The 15,245-nt window shown below is 39.3% G+C and overlaps 1 protein-coding gene across 3 annotated transcripts in view; it reads left to right on the forward strand.

Moving 5' to 3' along the window:
• The window catches only part of TRIO (trio Rho guanine nucleotide exchange factor), a 259,674-nt gene that overhangs the window by 61,415 nt on the left and 183,014 nt on the right, over positions 1–15,245 (forward strand). The gene's annotated exons all lie outside the window — the stretch shown is intronic.

Below are 15,245 nucleotides of genomic sequence, written 5' to 3' on the forward strand. Positions count from 1 at the left end.
ATGTGGGTAACACTTCATGTTTTAGCATGATGTAAGTGATAATGGCAGCTATGGTATTAGGTGTCAATCAAAATAGTGTGCTTGTAATATTAGTCATCTGCTGAAGGGAGCATAAATGCAGATACTGAGCTCATTATGAAGAGGGAATGCCAGTGGTGTGTTCAAGTCGAATAGCCTTTCCAAGTAAATGGAGAAGGTTTGGGAGGTAAGGATGTACACAGATAAGCTAATGGCGGCCTGTATCAAAATAGCATTGCTTACCTGAGAACTATCCATTCAAAGACTATCTTTGAGCCAGTAACAACACAGTTGTTTTCTTGCTCTAAAGCAGCTATTCTGGAGAGTGAAAATTCAGAGGATGGCATTGTAGCTGACTAGTGTAACGCAGTAATTCTGGCTTTTGTAATTTGATTCGTCATCTCCAGTGGCTTTCCAACAAGTGCTTTTGTCTCTTTAGGTTAATTTTATTGTAATGCAGGATTTCCATGTTACTTCCTTAAGAAATTTCTTTACCTCTTTTTGGAAACAAGAAGGACCACTGAAGATCTTTCCCAGTTGAAGACTCTAGTTGGCACATGACATACAGTTAACTTTGCTTGGGCTTGCCACAATATGTTAAAATTCAAGCTCACAGCTGAGTTTCTAATGTGCGGTAGCCCTGAATAGAAATATCTGGGTGCAGTTGGTTTATCTAACTTAGTTAATCTTCTGTTTGTTTGGGCTGGAATTTCAGAACTGGATCAGCTCCATGGTCTGGTACTAAAGCCAGCTCTTATTTTTCACTAATATGCTTTATAAGTGTGCAGAGATACCAGGCATATATTGAATGAGTAGATCGTATTTTCTCATGGTTTTTGATGGTAAGTTTAAGCATAAGGAACTCTTTTATTATTTTTTTTTTAAAGTCTGTGTTATATATTTCTTTTACTGTGTGATATACTGATTTCTGTTAATTATAGGCAGTCATTTTGTTAGAAGTTCAGTAAGTTAAATGCTTTTTTTGGACTAAATACAGGCTCTTCTTTCAAGACTATTCTACAACTGAAATTATTGAACTGCTTTCTACATACTTTACAAGTTGGTTAATTTAACCTGAGTTGTGGAAGAGAACTTGCAGAGTTTCACTTGGAGGTAAAACACTGATAGTTCATTAAACAATTTGTTGAAGTGCTTGTTTAAACACTAAATTGCATTTCTTTCATTTAAATGTAGATCTGATTTAAGATAACTTCTTCAATCATAGATTACTTTGTCAGCCTTAGAAAGTTGTTTTTTTCTAAATTCAGTTGTGCTGCTTATAAATTCACTGTGTATCTGGGATATTTTCATGGCTGTCACTATTAAAGTATTTTGCCTTGTTCTGTCAAAATAAGTCTCCAGCCAGCTTATTAAATGTTTTAAAGTTCATACCCCTTTTACCCTTTTGCTCTTGATAGAGTAGTGTATTAGTAAGGATGCTTGTTGATGTCCCTGTGTCTTCGTGTTGGAGATGCACATACCTATGTGGATGGAGTGTCTTGATGTTAACCAATAACTGTCAGTCAGCCTTCTCTTAAGGAAGGCAAAGATCAGTATTTCAACTTACATTTTTTTAACAATAGCCAAAATGTGCAAAACTGTTTGACTCACATGTCAGCTGTAATCAGTTGGTAGGTGCTGATAGACTAACAAGTAACAACACTGGGCTGAGATGGTGAAATCGAAGCAGACAGGGAAGTTTTACTTCCTATCTAGAGGCTCTGTAGCAATTCTTTCTTGCTATAATTGTAATCTAAAAGTGAACCAGGTTTTCTTGATACCACAAAGCAAATATTCAGTGGAGGTAAAGGGCTATTGCTCAGAATCATCAGCTATTTCAAACATCAGTTCAACCAAAAAAAAAAAAAAAAAGGAAATCACAATAGACTTGACCGTCACTTTTAATTGGAAGTCTTTGTGAGAAATGAAATTTTTAAATACCAATATCTTTAATGTGGAATAGTGTGCTCTAAATTGGAAAGATAAAAAAAAATCTGATAAGGTCAGGGAGCTTATATCCATAGAAAGTCATTGAGCCAAGAGGTTGAAGAATGACAGTTCAAACAATCTGGACATAAGAATAGTAATTTGAAAAGTGATTTTAATGACAATCAATTGCCCAAAGAGGTCAAAAACAGGCCTTGTGTAAAGATGGGATTATCTCACATCTGCCAGCAATGGGATGCTTTGGTAGGCAACTTAAGCTTCTGATACTGTCCCTGTCTGAGAAGCATTTTGGACACTTTCAAGGTATTTTCTCATACATCCAAATAAACTTTGGCTTTGTTGATTTTGATTCTTAGTTGTCTTCATAAAATGATTACTTTATAACAAAGATGTCAAGAAGGCAAGTAGAGGTGCTGTGTTACGCTGCTGTAACTTGGATCCTTAGCATCATCATGTGTACCATTATTTCAAGCACTGGTGACAGAGTAAGTCCTGTTAGTTCAAAGTTTTACCTTACATGAGTCTCAAGTACTTCACGTTTGTTTTCCCCATATGTTGAGATGGTAGTACAATTTTTAGTTTGCTTTGAAATCAGGGTTTTGTTGCTGCTAAGAGTATTAATGTTCTAACAGAAATATATCCTGCTAACTTGCTTGCAGCTCCTTCCTTGAAGAATTACAAGCCATGGAGTGTGTGTGAGTGTGTGTGTGGTGCTCAGTTACCGAATTCAGAACTAAGTTGGCATTGGAAATGTACTGATTTCAGCTGACTGGGATAAATTTGTATACAATTTAGTTGTATACGGTAATGGTCTAAGACTTGCTTCTGATCCTCATGAGAACATAAGTATACTAAGTCAAAACATCTGCTGGAGGAAAGGGTCTCCAGACATCTCAAGTTGATGTACATCAAGTTTTGTTAAGTAACTTCTGAAGAGGACTAGTACTCCTGATGCATGTTGTGAAGAGTAAATGGATAGTAGATAAAATACTCTATCTGCTTTTATTACTTCTGTAGTTCAGGTAGTGCCAGTGAACTGACCTGTCATTGGTACGAGCAAGGTTGATGTAGTGGGGATAACGTTTAACAGGAAAACTGTATTTCTAAAGGACTTAGTAAGAATGTTCTTGTATATGAAACGTACTAGGGGATGCTGGTCATAGACATTTGAGCTTAGATAGGGAGGCATGAAGGGAGGCTGTTGTGATGTATCAGCTATTGAAACTGTTGGGGAAGTCTTTAATGAAGAAATTGCAGTCCAGGTCTTGCAGTCTTCTAAATGGAACAGTAGCTTAGTAACGCAGTTCTGGATTGAACACTCTCTTCCCTCTGCTGAGTCCAGAACACACCTATTATCTGTCTATACACTTTCAAATACCCTAATGAATTGTGCTGGAAAAGAACGTGATACTGCTTAATGTTCAAGCATTCAATAGCTGCCAGGCTAAAAAGACTCAGTAAACCTCTGACATGACTTAATTTCTCAGGGTTTTTTTGTTTGTTTTTTAAATATAGTAGATATGAGAGTTTGGCACTTTGAATGGGCTGTCAGTATATTGGAGCTCAAAAGAAAGTTAAGAGTGCTGCTGGGGAACCTGTCTACAACAAAAGTGGCTCTATACCAAAAGCACTGCAGTAGAGAGTGCATCTCATTTAATAATGCGTAAAAATAAAAATATTTGCCAACCTAAATAATGTATCAACTGTATGTTATGCTGTACTACTGCCATAAACTTGTATTTTAACCTGATGAGATGGTGTAAGAGGAGAGGGGGGAAATAATAAAATAAAGGTGAAAACAGCTAAAGAGAAATCTGATTTCGTATTTGTTACCGCTCTACTCTACAGAAGTTAATATTTGTAACTAAGCTTTCTACATCATTTAGAAGTACACTTATGGACTGGTACTTGGTTTTAGAGTTTAAAATGTGACAGACAACTTCTGTATTTTTAATCATGTCAGGAACCAAAGACATGAAGGCAGAGGCATGGTTAAATATTACCTAGAGCTTTTAAAAATACGTTGTAGACTTCTGAAGTAATGCATTTACATACATGCCAAAGTACATTGCTGCTTTTTAATGCAATTAAAATGTTAGCTCCTATTGTTGTCTCAAAAAGCTTTTCCCGGAAATAATATGCATATAGAATTTTGTGTAGAGTGAGTCAGTGTTGTAGAAGACCAACAAACCCATTTTAATCAAGCTTAAATAAGGTCGTTTTTGTGAACTTAATTAAAATATTATAACTTACAGTGCTTGAATCATTGTCATTATCCTGATTTGCAGATGGTATCACATGGTATCTATACTATACTCCATAATGCTTGGTAAGTCTGAGCATGTTCTTTAAGGGCATGGATCAGAGGTGCTATGACATGCCCATGTGATGAATGCCCTCTATTGAAATAAAATAACATGGAAAACGTTTGCTAGTGGTGGTATTTTGCAACAGACGTGTATGACTGGATAGTTTGGGCATATAACATCTTCGTATTTTCCATGCTCTAGGAGGCTGAAGAGTAAAGCTGATGGGTAAATACCTGCTGCCTGTGCTAACAGAAGAGTCACTGTCTGCACTTTCTTATTTGAATGAGTGCAGCCATATCAAGGTCCATAGATTTGATGTTAAAACTTTGAGCATGAAATAGCGGGAACTCGCAAGTATTTGTTATACTGGATTTGTTGTGCTGGCAAGTAGTAGGAAGTAGTAAGTTGCAGTCAAGTTTAAATAGCTTTTGTCTAGTTTGATCTGTAAAATGAGCAAGGTTTAGTATGTGGTGTTTTGGGCTTTTTTTGTTTGTTTTTGTTGGGGTTTGGTGTGGTGTTTTTTTTCTTTAAATTGACAAACTTGATCAGCATACTTGCGAGTATAATGCGGTGCCGCTACTTTCAAGTAACTGTTGTTCCCAAAGAAATTTGGCACTATTTTAATAGCTATCAATTGTTTCAATATGCTCCTGAATATTAAAGCTATAGAAACAAGCAGTTGGACATCTGGACGCCTTTGCAACATTACGGCTTCTGTCCTAAATAGTGTTAGGAGCTGCTTGCTTTGTCTTGTCTGTCTCAGTATTGCATATGCTACATACCCTTAATAAAGATGAATTTGAAGCTAATTTACTCATGACTTGAGGATAGGTGGTGAGGCGATGAGAAATATTTCCTTGGTTTTGAGTGCTGAGTTTGGGAGTATGCTCCTGACCAGAGTCATGAAAGTGCACATGCTGCATTTGTAGTAATGTGTATCCATTTACAGAAATGGATGAAAGCGACGGCAAGATGTTAATCTTGTTCTCATTACAGTAACATAGGAGCTGAGTAAGTGGAGTTCGAGGAGAACAGCCAGCCTTGATTTAGGTTAAATTTGTGTACTTAAGTAGCTGTGTTAAATGTAACTCTAATGAGATTCAGGCTGCTTGCCTTTGTCATCTGAAGGAAATAATCTGCTAGAACAAATTTGATAAATTAAGAACGAAACCTCCCTTTCTTAGTCATGACAATCTGCAAAATCCTGCTGATTCTCGAGTTGAAATTGGTTCACAAAGCAAAACGTGGTAAGGGTCTTTTGTTTCTGATGAAATTTGCAAGAGGGATCAGATGGGGAGGATTTTTGGCAGGGCAGGGAAAGGAAGGTTTGCATGACTTCAGATCGCTCATATTTCTGCCTCTGTAAGGTTTGGGGGATGGAGCCGGGGATGCAGCGTGTGGCAGAGCTCCTCCCGGGCTAAGCCATGGCTCAACCCTGCACAAAGCTGATGATGTAATGTGTGCCGCTGCGAGTGCGGCGGTCATGTGGGAGCCATGCTGTCATCGGCTTGCATGCAGATCGAGCTATGCTGCACTGCTTCCCTACTGCCAAGCCCGCGCGTGGCTCATTTTTGTCTCAGAGCGATTGCTTGTTCACCGTCTTTGCTTTCTATTGTCTTAAACCTGTATTTTTAATTAACGCAGCGTGTGTGTTAAGAATATGTACGCACCTGCTCAGGGTAATTCACGCTATAATTTCTGATATAATCCTAGAGCAAACAAGACAGGTATTGGACATCTCTTTTGGCATTTCATGCTAATCTTCCTCTCCCTTTTAAAGGCAGGGAGGGAGGGAGACAGGTTGCTGTTAGCAACCGCTTGCATATTAAAAGTGAAATACCCAAGATTTAATTCCCCTGTGGACTCCTGATCACTATTCTTTGTGGTTTGTTTTTTGGTGGGTTTTTTTGTTTTGTTTTGTGTTTTGTTTTTTTTTTTTAAAGAATTTGTTCATTCTAACCAGTAGCATATGTAAATCAGTGTTTTAAATAAAAACAGCTTGGAAAAAAGATAGGAGAGCAGGGAGAAGCGCTGATGTAAAACTTTATTTGCCCACCTTTAAAAGCTTCTACTGGTCATGCATCCAAAGCTGAGGGCTGTATAAAACAAGCTGCAGACAATTTTTTTGTTGTTTGAATCAATATGAACTTGACTATTTTTACAATACAGCACAAATAAAAGTGTCTCTCCCTTTCTCCTCACGTTGATTTTTTTTTTTTTGTATGTGCACTGTAATGTAGCAGAGAAGCTCAGATTCATCCTATATTTCCTGTGTCTCGGTGCTCTTAGAGCTTGAGCTCCTTACAGCTGCAAACTAATAAAACAGGAATTTGAAGGAATGAGCGCTGTGCACAAATCAAGTTATTTGATATACATCTTGTTGCAAACTGCTAGTTTTGCCACAGAAGGAATATAAAATGTCATGCAAAAAAAGAAAAGGGAGGAGGAGAGGAAGGAGTATTCCACAAAAACTGGTTGTTTAAGTACTAGTATCTCTAAGTATGAACATAATCTAGTCTAATTTTTGCGTATGAATCTCCACATGACTAATAAAAGTGTTGTGAGAATGTGTATTTAAAAAAAAAGAGTGGAGAAAAGGAAAAAGGCTAAAAAATCAAAACCAGTAAATGTCTAATCTTGGAGTCTGTAAATGATAGGAAGCCCAAAAGCAATTCTTTGTGCTATAAAAAGGCATTTCTTCTGAAGAATATGCAGTCTATTTTTTTGTATTTTTGATTGATTTCAGGGCTGATGGAAATAGTTCTTCCTATTGTTGCTCAGGATAAAACAATGCAGGACAATTTTCAATCTGTTTTAGCTTGCTTATTTTTACTGCCCTTGCTGTAGTCTTCATCAATTTTGGTGTGGAAAGCGATTTCTCCAGATGGTGGTTTGGAACAAGAGCCAAAGGACATGATCTAAAATGTTATGTTCCAGCTGTTGCTGCGCAGAATTTAGAAGCTACTGCCTTTCACTTGATCTGTGTTTTGAACAGAAAAATAAGTAAAATTGCTTACAGATCTTGTTGTTACAACAACTGCATGTTAAAACAATCTTTTACAGAAGACTGGGTACCCTGCTGATAGCCCTGACAGTGTAGAACCCTTAAACCATGAGTGGGTGTAGCAACAGTCAACAGGGAAGGTATCTGACTGCAGTGAGAGCAGTGTGCTACTGCTGTGTTTGAACACCACTACAAAAAGGTTTGCCACCTCAGCAGGGCAGTGAATTGGAGTATTGCAGAGCTTAGAGATGGATGAGCAGTTCCCACCAAAACAAACGAACTCCCAACAATGTTGGTAGAACAGCAGGAACAGATTGAACATCCCGAATAGATAGATAAATTTTAGAACACAGTCCCTCTCACTTCAGAGGGGAGGAACTGGTCAGATTTTGATCATCTCATCTTAAGTTTCAATTGAAAAATGGATGTGTTTACTTCTGGCTCACACATTTTGTCGAATCAAAGGGTAATTCAGGTTGGAAAGGACCTCACTACAAAATACTGGTAATTCTAAGGTTCGTGTTTCCCAATTAAAAGGAAATTGTGTATTTTTAGTAGGGTGACTTAGGATTTGGAGTTTTCTTCAACTTATGTTCTTAAGGCAGCTCTTCATCAAGTTTCATGGTACACACCTGAGGTAGCTGGTTTCCCAGTAATTGCTCTCTCTTAACTGACAAATAGATGAGTATGTAAGCTTCCAAGAAGAGGATGGTCGGTCAGTCAGTGAATTTGATCTTGCTTTAGTATTTGCTATCAACTACACTGGCAGCCTTTTCTTGTGCCATGTCCCTCTGTATGTCGTTGTGCTCCCCCATAATTTATGGTCAGGAAAGGTGCGTCCTGGTGTCAGGACAAACCACAGAGCTGTTAAAATGGTAAGAGAGAGCCTCTTACACTTAGCAAAAATACCAAAAACTGCAAGTGGCTTCAAGGGCTAGTAACCTTCTAATGAACCTCATGAGGCAACTTCTAAGCTGTCTGCTTCTGTGAGGTCCCAGCTGCCATGTGGTAGAACTGCATACCAGCTTGGTACTGATGTGATGCAGTTCCCTGAAGCATGTATGGAGAGTGCATAGGATGCAAAACAAAACAAGAGGAGGAGGAGGGACATTTCAGTGAGTTGTTGTGATTAAAGTGAGGGTTTGAAGGTGTAATGTTTTCTGTGAGTGGATCTTGAGCCTGATCGGAGCTGAAGGGAGTCAAAAGCATACTCACGTCATACTCCTGGAATTTAAATTTAGGACTGGGTTCTTATTGTTAAATGAATAGCTGTTATCCTCAACAAATACTTTGCTTAAGCTCATGACTATGGCTGCTGGAACAACACTGAAATCATGCCCCTCTGGTCCTATGCCTCTACGCTGTGTCCTTGTCAGAGTCATTTGGAGGCTTTAGAACCTGGACTGAGAAAAAGTGAATGAATAAATGATGAATGCCAAGGTTACTAATGTTGCCCAGTGATCTGTATGTCATTTTAAAAAACTGCTGATAGTTTCTCATTTTCTCCTAAAAAGATGTATGGTCTTAAAAGTGGTATGACAGGCATACTTAAAAGTTAGTGTTCCTGAGATGAATTGCCATTATACCTTTTGAAAGTGGTCATCGGCAAGCTCACGAAGCCTCAGAGAAGAGAAAAGAATTGCAGTCTTTGCCATAATTCCCCTGAATTCTCTTGCTTTGTTGCAATGTGAAAGATGGTGTGAGATTGCTGAGCAGCAATGAATATAGGCAATGTCTATAACGGGAAGTGATAACAGTGCAGTTGGTGAATTGACAGCTCTGATTGCTCTATGAATCCTTACTTATGTACAAAAGTAGGAATTTATAGTTAAGCCTACCATAAAATTGAAATTGGCACTTAAAATACTTGAGTTAAAGTCAAGAAAAGCTATCAGTAATTCCATACATGCACTAACTTTAGCTACCTTTTGCTTCCCTTTGCCAACCCATTGGGTTGTATTTGCAGTTAGTGCTGGTTTTTGCCATTTTCTGCTTTATGAAAGTTCAGTTTTCTTTCTTGCCTTTACCTCAGTGGCATGATTTCATTTGTAAACCCAAGAACATGTAGATTTCACCAGTCATTTTTTCTAAATCTGATTGAAGGGAAGAATCAAATGGTTCTACTGACTTAATCTGTACTAGTTTCAGTGTAGTAACTTCAGAGTAAGGATGTATAAGTCTTCACAATGGCTCCTTGTGAATCTCCTCATATCTTGTTTAAAATTATTTTTCATGGAATAATACCATCTTTAGAAATTTGTCCAGTGTCCTATTTTAAAAACCTCTCCACAGGAGAATACACACCTGCTTTGTGCTCTCTTTCTGGGCACATGAAAAACATGGGAGGTAGCGTATAAATTAACTTGTAGCCGAGGTTTATCGTATACAGTTGTTAACTGATAAGCAAAGTTGAATAAATCTACGGATTTCCAGGATTTAAAATTAATTTAATCTTTTTTAGCCAAGAAAAGTTGGACCAGATGTTCCTTGAGGTCCCTTCCAACCTGGTATTCTATGATTTTTGATCTTGTGATGTGGGGGAGGAGAAAGGGCAAATAATGAAACCTGAATCAGTCTAATAATGCACTAACTTTATTACTTGAGCTTCTTTATTCCTGCTTTTGTTTTGTTTTGTTTTTTCCTTTTACTTAATTAACTAGAAGGCAATTTCTCTTGAAATGTAGCTATGATGGCTTTACAATTAAAGGGAGGAATAGCTTAAATTTCAGAGTTGTGTAGTTGATATCATTCATACTGTGAAATAGAGGAAATGCTAAAGACAGCAACATCTTGGATTCTTTTTGCTTAAATGTTGACTGGCTAAGATTTTGAGCTTTTCTGTTCGAAGGCGAAACTTAATCAACACGAAGGGACCCATGGATGCAAGGATTTGTGCAGAACGGTTTGCAGTTCCTGCTGCCTTACCTAGATGCAGGAAGTTGCTGCTTCGCTAGGAAATGGTCTCTTCCCCACCCATGGAAGTTGTTTTATCTCTCATCTTCTAACAAATATTTCCTTCCACTTACGAAAAACTTAAATCAGTCTGATTACTACCTAACTCCCTGATTACCTGAACTGTAGTATTAATGTAGCAGTTCTGCAGGCCACCACTTCAGTTTCTATGTGGGGTCTTTCCTTCCTGTAGAACTTAGTGTAGCGCATGGATTTTTGAGCAGAAGCCTATCAGACTAGATCCTTTGAAATGACGAGAGTAGTCTGTTGGACAATAATGCACTGAAAGAGGTCTCTCTGGTGCAGGATGGGATTTCTGTCAAAGAATTAGAATAATTCTGGGGAATTAGAAGGCTGGTGCTGGAGGGAGTAGCCTGGCAGATAAGGCACTTGCTTACTGTCAGTGCCATGATGCACTGAGTCATTCTTCTGAAGTCCAACGAGAGCCTAAAGCATCTATGTATTCTGGGTTGAATCTGGCTTTTTTTTTGTTTGCACCTGTGAAAAGGTCTTGGGTTTATGTTGCAAGGTGCGAAGCGGTTGTGTTCTTGAAGGTGTAAGTTTTTGGGATGAGAGCATTCCCTTTTTTGTTTGAGTTTTTTCTAGCTGTGTTTCAGAAAAGTTTAGTCAGTTGTGTGGGACAGCAACGGATGAGTGCTTCGTCAACCTCTTAGCAAAGAGATGTTGCCCTTAGCCTCAATTTCCGAGTCTTTCTGCTGTCTTAATTTCTCTTTCTTAATTTGTTGCCACAGCTGAATGATGCATATCACTGAAGATACCTTCGAAGTAACAAAGGCTTCTATGTTCCTGGGGCAACCATGCATCTTTGGGGAAGCTGTTTCCAATGTTGTTTTGTATCGCAGTTCTGTTATCAAATCGTTAGCTTAAAAGATGTGTTTAAGGCAATTTTATCTGCTCCCTTTAATTGTGTGGCTGACTAGTTACTGATCATTGCAGTGCAAGATGATTAGAGAGTTACCATGTTCCCTGTGTCTGAAGGATGCCTCAGCCTTAGACTAGTACAGCATTTGCCTTGGATGCATGAGCTACCACACAGGGTATCCAGTTTCTGCTCTAAAGGTGACTTGCTCACTGTATTTCAGTGCCCATGGGAAGTTCCAGCAAGTTGGGTACTCAGGGGAACAGCAGATTTATAGGAACACCGTGATTTTCAGGCAAAAGGTGGTTCCTTTATGCTGGGTTACTGTCCCATTTCCAGGGCAGGTGGACGTGCAGCTCTGCGGCCAGATCTTCACCGTGGGATTTGGGAACGCTTGCAGCCCAAGTGTTAGGAGGCTGACCTGGCAGTTTGGGTAAAGGGCTCTTGGAAACTTCCTAGGGGTCATACCTCTACCCAGGAACACTGTCTTTTGTGGGTCTTTCAACCTGGATAAATTAATACATTGCAACAAAATAGCTCAGCTTCATGCAGCATGAGAAAAAGGATTAGTACAGACCACTTAGTTCCTTAAATTTGGCTGGCTGATGGTGTCTTCTGGTTCTGAAGTTGAGGCAAAGAGGAGGTGGTGTGTTTGTGGGAAGGACTTCCTCATTTTTCAATGCGTGCACCTGTATAAAAAGTTTAAGTGACTTTCTTTTGCTTCTTTCTTGTTTGCACATTTTAGAGATCTTTAGTTGTGTGATACAATGCTTCAATAACTGCTCTGTGATAACAGGCTCTGTTTTATTAGAAGGCTGTATTTCTGTGACTCAGGAGATTGTGTAATTCTGAAAGCTTCACAGGGGGCAGGGGGAGGGAATCTCTTAAATTGAAATGGACTACTTAGTCGTGTGTTACTTAATCTACTAAAGTTGAATATTAATTAGCATAATTTGAGCTTTTTCCCTCTTGACTGGTAGTTAGGGAAAGGTGTCTGCATGGTGTGTGAGATGGCAGAAGGGCATATACTACCTATTAAAAATGTGAAACTGTAAAATGAGTATTCCTTCAATAGTTGAAAATATCAAGGGTGGGTTTCCTGTTTAAGGCTAAAGTTATCATTAAAAGATACTAGCGTCGGATTTATTATTAACCCCCACATTTTTAAAATAAAACCGCCATATTAGGTTAACTGACTAGTTAAAAGGACATTATACGCATCGTGCTTTCAAGAGAGAACGTGTGCCCTGGGAATGAAAGCCCGTTTGTATTTCGTGCCGTGCAGCCTTGGGTCCTGCTCTGGCAGTGCGCTCGCCGGGCCGGGAGCGGGGCCGCCGCCTCTGCTCGCCCCGCGGCTGCCGGGGTGGGAGAGGGGGCGGCGGGCACTGCAGCGGCACCGCGGCGGCGGGAGCTGCAGCCGGCGGCCGGGGAAGGATGACATCACCTCCAGGAACATGTGATGCAGCAGGCTGGCGCGGAGGATGCTGAGCTGTGTAGGGAGAGATTGGTGCAGATATTTATGGCATTTCATTTGAGTGCGGTAAATGCCTTTTAATTTTTTTTTTTTAAATTAAATCCTCATAATCACCAATGTTTTGTGGTGTAGAGGCTTTAAAAAAGGAGGGGGGAACCTTCCCCAAGCCCTTAAGATCTGCTTATATATTGCTGTTTTTCTTCTCTTTTTTTTTTTTTTTTAATTACTGCTCTGTTGGAGATAAAAATACGATGCTTTCTTGCCATATTCACCCTCTTTGCTTCCCAGCATTCTTTCGTCAGTTGTAATCCCCACAGTCTTTTCAGTTAAGCTTTAACACTGCAGAACTGGAATAAAAATAGGCTGTTTAGAGCATCAGGAATATGATAATCCAAGGCAGTGAGCCTTAAGGATATGCAGATCCAGCACATGAGCCAAGCACTAACGTATTTGCTAGGGTGTTTACCTTGAGCAGCCCCTTAATAGTCCAAGAAATGTTAGCTAAATGTTTCTTGCTTCTTACATGCCACAGGCAAAGTAAAATGTGCAGCTACTGCGCATCATCTGAGGTAAAGTAGTTTAAGGGCTTAGAAGTCTGAGCAAGCAAGTTGCGGTAACATCAGTGTCTTGGGTAATTCTGAGCTATGGTAGACAGCAAAGTACAACACTAGTTTCTGCATGCTTTTTAGGTGAGGAGAAAGTGTTTTCTACCTCTAAATTTACTGTAAAGGAAAGAAATCTCCATGGTTGAAATGAAAACTGAGCATGCTAAATTGGCATTAAGCTTATGACGGGCATGTTAAAAAAAAACCAAAACCCAACCAACAAAAACCTCTGCAATTGTGCCCGTATGCCTTAGTCGAGTGAAGTCCAAATATTTCAAGGTGGAAAAATCCATTTGCTGTCTTTTCAGATGAGTTATTTAAGCTTAAGGTTTTCTTAAAGTCTTGGTTAAGGCTTTAGTCCCTACAAAATGAAAACTTACTAGGAACAAAACTGTAGGCAGTTTCAGTAAAAGATTGATAACCCATAGCCAGTACTCTGGAGTAGAGGAATAATGCAAGTGTCCTTTGGAGCTGTCCTAGACTCCTGAGGGTCTAAGCACAAACATGAAAGAAATAGCTATGTCTCTCTGCTGCTTTGTCTGGAGTTGCAGAATATTGTCCATGGTGTAGAAACCCTCCATGCAGCATAGTTACCTGAGGAACCAGTTCTGCTGGTCTAGCCTTTCAGACAATGTGTATTGAATTTTGGGTTTGTTTTTGGGTTTATGGTGTTTGTGGAAAACCAGGGAACTGGCCAATGGCTAGAAGAGGATTTCCTTAGTTTTCTTTTGCTTGTAATCTGTGGGTACAGAGACTGTCCTGGTTGAACACTTAAGTTAGTGAACTGGAGTGACCTGTTGCTGACAGGCATTTGACTAAATGCATTTTTTAAAAATCCCCAGTGGGGAATAGTCCACAGGCAGTCCTGTGTGCCTCTTCGTGGTTGTTTTGTTTGCAAAACTTTCTACCATCTAAAGCAAACCTCTCACTGTAATTCTGGCCAGCTTATTTGTGCCCCTGCTAGACTTTGTGTTTTGAGGACTGCTACCATGTCTCCCCTCAGTTCTGCAGACTAAACAGTGTCCTTCAGTTTAGTCCTTCCTCACAGCTCGTGACATGTAAACACCTGGCCATCTTTGTCCCTTGAGTGTTCTGTTTGGTGTGTCCTGGATCAGTTTTGAAGGGTAGTGTCCGTAGCTAGTTACCACAGTGGCACAGAAGTCTCAGTATTGCTGGCTGGAATCGAAAACCTGTGATGTTTACATACATATACATACATATATGATGCCCTTATTTACAAGTCCTATCTTACTTGATGACACCAGTATGATACCTTCATGTTTTAGCTCTGAAGTGCACAACTGTCTTGATCAAGCTCAGAACCCGAGACCAAAGGATATGAAACATTTAGGTATTTTTGCAGAGGAAGAGGAATGATGGTCTCCCTGCTGGGCATTAATGACAGCTTCTGTTGCCTTCTGTAGAGGAATTGTGTCCCTTTTGCACAGAGGAAGAACAATATATTTTAGAAGAGACTGCCACATGTACACCAGAGCTTCCTCTTGTAAGATTTCCCTGAAACTATAAATAATTAAGAAGCTTATTTTACCTTCTAAATAGCTCAAACTGTTGCTTTTAAGGAACACGAGTGCTGTGTTGTAGCAGGCTATTTGGGCTGTCTTACTTAACAGCACTTCTGGGCTTCAACAGTGACAGAGAAATAAGTGCTTCCCACTTACCCCAGAAGAGGTACTTTCTTCAGAAATTAGATTTTTAAAAAAGCACATGAATCCAAAGAGACTGAGAAGGATCATACAGACAATTAGTTAAAGCGTGGGTACAAAACCACCCAATTTTTGTAAGATGAACAGGATTGGCCCAAAAGGGACCAATTCTGTGTTGTATGGGTCAAAATGGAATATAAGGTCATAAATAAAATGCTTCCTAAATCTTCCTTATTAAAAAAGGGAGAAGTTTAGGATCTGGTCACAGAAATTTAATGAAGTAGAGAGGAGGGACAAGCTGGTGATGTGCTGCTTTGCAACATTGACTGTAATCACTTACCTTGGGGACCATTTCAAACATCGTGTGTACAGAGTTAACATGACAAAATGTG

The sequence above is a fragment of the Balearica regulorum genome, chromosome 2 (genome assembly GCF_011004875.1).
Source record: "Balearica regulorum gibbericeps isolate bBalReg1 chromosome 2, bBalReg1.pri, whole genome shotgun sequence".
Taxonomy (NCBI): domain Eukaryota; kingdom Metazoa; phylum Chordata; class Aves; order Gruiformes; family Gruidae; genus Balearica; species Balearica regulorum.